Below are 7,725 nucleotides of genomic sequence, written 5' to 3' on the forward strand. Positions count from 1 at the left end.
AGCAGCTGCACCCATAAATGTCAGTACCCACCTGTCACAAAGAGCAGCCTTTCCATGCCTGACTCTGCATAACTGTAAGCACTGAAGAATTTTAAATGATGAGTCACCTAAAGAAATCTTCTTGTGCACAGTTGTTATAAAGGGAAAAATAAACGTTTGCTGATCTGCCCCCCATAATTTCAACATTATGAGTAAATTAATGCAGGTATGAGAATCAGACCTCAGCTGTTGTCTCATACTGGTATGTCCCTGCCTGTTGACCTGTGGATCGTTTTCCTCTTGCTTTTTGCCTGTATTTTGTACTTTTGATTTTGTATTCAAATGTGGTGTTCTCAAATGTGCCTATTAAAAGCTGTATTAAATGTAGGGGTGGGTTAAAAAAATGTGATTCAAATCTATTTTAGCTTGAATAACACGATGATTAATTAAATCCTGAATTGACTTTTAAATATAAATGTATTTTCCCAGAAGCACCAGAATCTCAGGTTACAGCTCACAAAGATATTTCAACAACCACCAAACAGCTGAAACAATCTTGTTTTTCTGTTTTATCCTCACTTTGACACAAATGCGTCTGCTGTGATGCTTACACCTCTGATGAAGTCTCACAAGTGTTGTACTGTTAAATTATCAGATTCAAAATCTTTCTGAGTCAAATTTGAATCGATTATAGAAATCAGTGGCGATACTCAGCCCTAGTTACCACAGGCGAACCTCAAAGTGGAGCTAGCTCCCAGAAGTAAAGCAGACAAGAGGACACTGCACGTGATCTCCCTCTCGCTGTATATTTTATAAATACCTTTTTAGACACTCGTGGTCCTGCCGTGAGTGCACACGTGGCAGTTAGACATGAGAAACAGGACAGTTGAAAATATCTGACTTTATTAATCCTTTAACAAAACAGGTTTTCAAAAATCACATCAACCTATATAATGATGTATAAAAATGTAATAAGAAAAATCTCAAAAGACAAAGCAGACATTACATGTATGTTCTTTGGCTACAGAAGCCTGCTGGAAGCCAGTGGTAGCAACATGTCGGCTGAGACACTGACTGAGTAGAGAGTAGCTTGAAATACACTGACTATACCCCTACAAAGAAGACATGTCAGTGTCTGTGTGTTTTAACAAAAGCAGAAACATCTCCAAAAAGAGATACCAACTGAATACTCACCTATTGCAATGATATACAGCATTTTATATTCCAGTGATTGTGTTATGACCCAGTTTAAAACAAGTAGGTTTTGCAACAGACCACAAATGAGACTTATCAAAAACTTACATATGGAAATATGGTCAAAAGTAATGACACATGGAGGGTCGTCTTAAAAAAAAATTTTTTTTTATATATATATATATATATAAAATAAAATAAAATACTGATGAGCAACACTATGAGAACAACTTACACTAAATCCTCCTGCCACACAGCGAAGAGACATATGCATTGCAGTGACATTTTTGGGGCATATCCTGAGTGTGTAGACCACAAGGTGAACTTGACATGAAAGCAAAAACAAAAAAACCCAAGTGCAATGTTTTTTGTTGTACACACGCGCACACGCATGCACACACACGGACGCACACGCACACAAAACTGAGAGCCTGAGTCAAATGATCATAACGATGAACTTTCCTTCTGTTGAGTCATGCGGTCCAGTTAAATACGCAAACAGCTTTAACAAGGACTAACATGCATAGGGAACAATTCTGAACTCCTGGTGGGTATATAACATTCATTTTATGCAGGATTTTATTTTACTATCAGACAAAATGAAAAAACAAAAAACAAGTTAGGTTCTTTAATCCAAATCAAAACACTTTAAAAAGGAGATTTATGTAGACAAAAACAAAGTGACACAATTTACCAAGAATGCCCTTATATATGGGCTTGTGAATTTTAGAGATTAATTATAAGAATCCCACGCTTGAATTTAAACTATTAGGAGTAGACAAATACATTTTTAAAAATTGAGAACGTTACCATCCATGACAAATACTGCCTTGTATAAGCTGAAATGATCCAACTGTTACTGAAAATGAGCTGGCGACCTAACGGATATTCCATCAACTTGATGTGTGAAGTGAATCCATGATTAAAATAACAAAAAACTGCCCCGCTGAACAGAAAAGTCAAGAGACAGAACAAGTAGAAAGGGTAATAATCAATGTAGTATACTTCTATATAAAACAATAAACATTTGCAGCAGCACATCTCTTTTGCTTCGAGTTTCTCCTTAACCGCTCACAAACGAGCACACTTTCCAACAGAGCTGAACAACATGCCTGCCAAAGGCACTGAGAGGTACTCGTAGCTGGTACTAGAGAGAGACGGGGCACGACTGTGGGTGCAGATTATTATTTACCTCATTTGGTGGTGGTGGTAGGGTGGGGGGGGGGGGAAGGAAAAAAAAAAAAAAGCATTAGTTAATAAAACTTCCCCATCTTTCTCTTATCCTCCAAGATAACACTTAAAGATATTATTTGAAAAAAAAAAAACACAACGTTACAGTTATTATTAACGTGTCTTGAAATGAAAGCATATCACTGGATTAAGCACAATAACAGGTCACTGAAAGCCTACAGGTGCAGTATACAGATGAATGAATTGCATCTGAATAAAAGGGGCTGTTCTCTGTAAACACTCAAACCTGTTAGTTGAAGTTGGAACCACAGCAGCACAAAAATGCTGTGCTATTGTGACAACTTTGTGCTGTGCATGAAACTGTTTAAACACATATACGGTGTGTATAACTGTAAAAGTCACCCTGGACTGGACTGAACCAGTAGGCTTTACAGTAAGCAGAACTTGCTCCTGTCCAAACTAAATAAAGGCATATAATCAGTTAATGCTCTGAATACACACGTCCTCAGCACAGACATAAACGTCCCACGGGTGCTGGTGAAAAGTTAGAAGTGACGAGCGACATGTGAAAAAACCTACGAGGCAGTGACTCCTTCCCACTCCACCAAGTACTGCACCTTGCCATCAAGGGTGACCCGTCGGGCCAGGACTTTGTACTTCTCCCCGCAGGCCAGACGTCCCGCTGCTCCAAAATAGTTGCTGATGGAGCTCTTTAGGTGGGTGAGCTGGCTGTTGGGGTCCATGCCGTGAATTATGTCTGCAGAGTGAAGCCCTGGGAGGGAGCTCAACAACTCTGTGGCTGAGGGGTGTGGGTCTGCGTAGCTGGGAGGGGGGATGTCTGGGGTGGGGGGCTGGGGGACCCTCCGTGGCCGTCCACGTTTCTGTTTTAAAGGTGGAGGGGAAACAGGCATGATGGGGGCTGCTGTACGCGTCTTGCTGGAGCTGCAGAGGCTGGAGGGTGTTTGATAGGAAAAAGAGGAAGTAAAAAAAAAAATGCTGTTAATTCAAAGAGCAACAATAAAAAACCGACTACAGAAAATTAGGAAAACAAGGCTTTAAGGTCTACAGCCATGCAAGTCTGAGTTTGTACCCAGCACAATTCTACTTTCAGTGCAGAGCAAACATCAGGCAGGCATACCTGGACTGTCTTGAAATGCTAGTTGAGGTAGTTTCTGAAGTGCTCAGGGCGCCGATGGATTCCATATCTGAAGTTTTTAAAGACAGCAGAGACCTGTCACTCCTGGTGGTTTGGGGGAAGGTAAAAGATTAAAACATTATGGTTCTTGTTATGTTACAGTGAATCAAGCAAATCAAATAAACACATTGTGTTTGTGATTGATAATTCAATTTGCTTTTGCCCGAATCTTCACCCTAACAAAGCTGAACAGTTCTGATTGCTTTAGAACTACAGTTTATAATTGCCTACTTACTTGACAGATGTAAAGTGATCCATAGCATGGGGCTCTAACGGTGGCGGTTTCCTGATTTCCTGTCAAAGCAAAGGAAAAAAAACAACAACAAAAAGATGGTTTCTTCTCATATAACACCAACAGTAAATGTCTAACACCTATACAAAATAACAATGCAAAAATACCCATCCCTCCATGCACACACCCAAGCTCGCCAACACTAGGAAGCTCACGCCCACTAGGGAACACACATGCAAACATGACTTTGTAATGATAGTTGCTATTGTTGAAGCTACCCACAGGGGGCGCTCTGGAATCAATAAGATATACAGAGTAGAAGAAGAAGTTATCGTGGTAGAAAGAATAATAAACAGCTAGCTGAAGCTAGCACCAGAAGCAATTCTTGATGTTTTATTCATAGAGGAATAAGAACATTACATGGTACCAGGAGTCGGGTTAAGAAAAAGAAGCAACGCAACAAGATGGATGCAATAAAACCGCCAAGTCCGTTGAAACTGACTGGAAACGTGGATGCAAGTTGGAGGACTTTCAAACAGCAGTTCAAACTGTATATTGCAGCTGTCGGAGTGGATCGACGGGCAGATGAAAGAAAAATAGCCATGCTGCTCACCATCGCCGGCACAGAAGCAATAGAGGTCTTCAACACTTTTGTGTTTGCTCAGCCCGAGGACAAAGATAACTTTGATGAAGTCATGAAGAAATTTGACGAGCACTGTCTGTCAAAGAAAAATGAAACATACGTCTTTCGCTCACGCTTACAGCATCAGGGTGAGTCATTTGATACTTTTCTCACAGACCTCAAGATCAAAGCTCAGTCCTGCAATTTTGGTGATCTCAGAGACTCTATGATACGAGATCAAATAGTGTTTGGAACTAATGAGAAGAAGCTCCGAGAGAAACTGTTGAGAGAAACAGAACTAACGCTGGAAAGTGCTATAAAGATAAGTCAAGCCAGTGAGCTAGCACAACACAGTGTTCGAGTGGACGGCCCGGCATGAGAAAGAGTGGAAAAAATTGAAGGAAACTGTAACTACAGAGCCGGTCTTGACATTCTTTGATCTATCAAAGCCAACAAAAATTTCAACAGATGCCTCAAAAGATGGCTTGGGAGCAGTTCTGCTCCAAAGGAACAAAGACAAGTGGCAACCTGTAGCATATGCGTCCAGATCAATGACAGAAACTGAACAACGCTATGCTCAAATTGAAAAAGAGACTTTGGGCTTAGTGTTTGGGTGTGGAAAATTTCACAGCTATGTATATGGATTACCAACCTTTACAGCAGAGACTGATCACAAACCTCTCATCTCGATCAGAAAAAAGAACCTCAACGACATGTCACCCAGAATTCAGCGCATGATGATGGTGTTGCAGCGCTATGATTTTGAGCTGATCTACACGCCTGGGAAATATATCGTACTTGCAGATGCTTTATCCCGAGCGCCAGCACCAAGTGGTGACAGGTTAGTCAGCGCTACAGCCGAGGAGGCTGAAACACATGTAAACATGGTAACTGCCTCACTCCCAGCATCAGATGTCATGTTGCAGCAAATTGTACAGGAGACGACAAAAGATCCAGTGCTGCAGAAAGTATCCCACCTTATACAGAATGGGTGGTCAAAAGGAGTCTGTCCAGGGTTCTACTCTGTGCGAGCTGATTTATGCATGGCTAATGGGCTGGTGCTGAGACAAAACCAGATTGTCATACCGCAATCCATGCGGAAAGACATGCTTCAGCGTATCCATGAAGGACATCTTGGAGTGGAGAAATGTAAAAGGAGAGCGAGAGAAGCAGTTTACTGGCCAGGCATCAACAGGGATATTGAGGAGATGATACAGAAATGTGAAACATGTCTCAAACATCACTACAAACAAACAAAAGAGCCAATGCTGGCAGCAGACCTACCCACTGCACCATGGCAAAAGGTAGGCACGGATTTATTTCTTCTGGATGGCAAGGACTATGTTTTGGTGATTGACTACTATTCTAATTATCCAGAAGTGGCACAGCTTTCCAGTACATCAGCACAGTCAGTCATCACACACATGAAGGGCTTTTTTGCCAGACATGGAATTCCACAGTGTGTCATCAGTGACAATGGTCCACAATATGACTGTAGAGAATTTAGTGACTTTGCAAAACAATATGGATTTCAACATATCACCTCTAGTCCCTTGTATCCCCAAGTGAATGGACAGGCAGAAAAAGGAGTCCAAATAGTAAAGAGATTGTTCAAAAAAGCAAGAGACAGTAAGACCGACCCTTACCTGGCTCTGCTAAGCTACAGAGCTTCATCCCTGGAGTGTGGGGCATCACCTGCTGAGCTACTCATGCATCGCAAGCTCCGCACCACACTTCCACACATTTCCAAGGAAAATGACAATGCACATGACAACAAGCTGACCGACAAAAGGATGAAACTCAAGCACAGACAGAAAATGAACTATGACAAAACTGCAAGGCGTCTGGAACCTCTTCAGGAAAGAGATGTTGTGAGGATTGCAGGTCCAGATTTCTGGGACAAAAAAGCAACAGTTCTCAGCGAAGTAGGGCCCAGATCGTTTGCTGTTCAGACAGAGAATGGACAAGTGTTAAGAAGAAGTCTGTTAAAGACACAGGATGTTAAACATCAGGACACAGAGACTGGAACTGAACAACGAGGTGCTAACCCTGTTGAGCACCACAGTGAGCCTCCTTCAACTTCCCCAATGTCTGAGATACTGAGAAGGTCTACCAGACCTAAGAAACCTACAGAGAGGCTCATAGAACAAGTGTGAACTGTTGTGGTAAAGAATTGTTAAAAAAATAATAATAATAAATCACAAGTAAATAACGGATAATAATTCATTTAGAATAGTAATTGTTCACACTTAATTGAGACCTACTGAGTTATGTGTTACTGACTGTTCAAGTTGTCACAGGTGAAGCGTTCTAATGTGCTCGAGGGCTGTATGGGATTCATTTGGTTCATTCTGGAAGATGTAAGGTATACATTTGGATTTATTTTGTTTGACTTGTGCCTACAACTTTTGGTTATAAAAAAAAAAAAGAGAACACTACTGAATGTAGTTTGTTGCACAATTTATAACATGTTGAATGTTAGACAAGAATGTTCAGATGTTACAGAGTAACAGTTCTCTTTGGAATTGTGCTTATTATAACACCAACCTGTTTGGAAAGGGGATGTAATGATAGTTGCTATTGTTGAAGCTACCCACAGGGGGCGCTCTGGAATCAATAAGATATACAGAGTAGAAGAAGAAGTTATCGTGGTAGAAAGAATAATAAACAGCTAGCTGAAGCTAGCACCAGAAGCAATTCTTGATGTTTTATTCATAGAGGAATAAGAACATTACACACTTGGGACGAGGGCTCACTGGAGCGTTGTGGTTTAGCCAGAGTCTCCAGAGAGCGTGCTCCTTGCTTCCTCTTTCTTTTCTTCTTTTTCTTCTTCTTCTCTGTGCCATTGGTAAGAGCACTGGGATATCTAGAGCAACAACAAATATTCAGAACAGTTTTACATATAAAGGCAGTTGTGCCTGAAATAACAGTGAAACTGTTAGGCAGTTCATGTGTTATGTAAACTGTTAGGACACCCTTGAAAATCATCTTAAAAAAGGGAAATTCATCTATAGATAGGAGAAAATTCTTAGCCACCCTATGAAATTTGGAAAACTTTGTCTTTATTTATTTATTTATTTATTTTTTAAACAGAGCAAGAACTTTTCAAACATATTTCTAAACATATTTTCTTTAGAAATTAATAAGCAAATGATTTCAAGTAAAAGAAAAAAAAAAGAAATTAGGGACAAGTTGGAGAAAGTTGCATCCTTTGGTCAGATTAGATTAAACTAGAGCTCTTTGACTACAGAGATGCTGCTTTTGGAGAGAAGGGAGACGCACAGAACCCTAAGAACACTGTCCCCACAGTGA

The 7,725-nt window shown here is 40.6% G+C and overlaps 1 long non-coding RNA gene across 1 annotated transcript; it reads right to left on the reverse strand.

Moving 5' to 3' along the window:
- Positions 1-3,204: 3,204 nt before the first annotated feature.
- On the reverse strand, positions 3,205-3,954 carry LOC147308677 (uncharacterized). The gene is made up of 3 exons (XR_015126241.1): positions 3,795-3,954; positions 3,503-3,604; positions 3,205-3,315 (listed from the first exon to the last, which is right to left on the reverse strand). It is a non-coding gene; the product is annotated as an uncharacterized LOC147308677 (long non-coding RNA).
- Between the last annotated feature and the right edge of the window lie 3,771 nt (positions 3,955-7,725).

The sequence above is a fragment of the Aulonocara sp. 'chitande type north' Nkhata Bay genome, linkage group LG18 (genome assembly GCF_057382095.1).
Source record: "Aulonocara sp. 'chitande type north' Nkhata Bay isolate Kocher_YH1m ecotype deep benthic linkage group LG18, A_spYH_male_GT1.1, whole genome shotgun sequence".
NCBI lineage: Eukaryota > Metazoa > Chordata > Actinopteri > Cichliformes > Cichlidae > Aulonocara > Aulonocara sp. 'chitande type north' Nkhata Bay.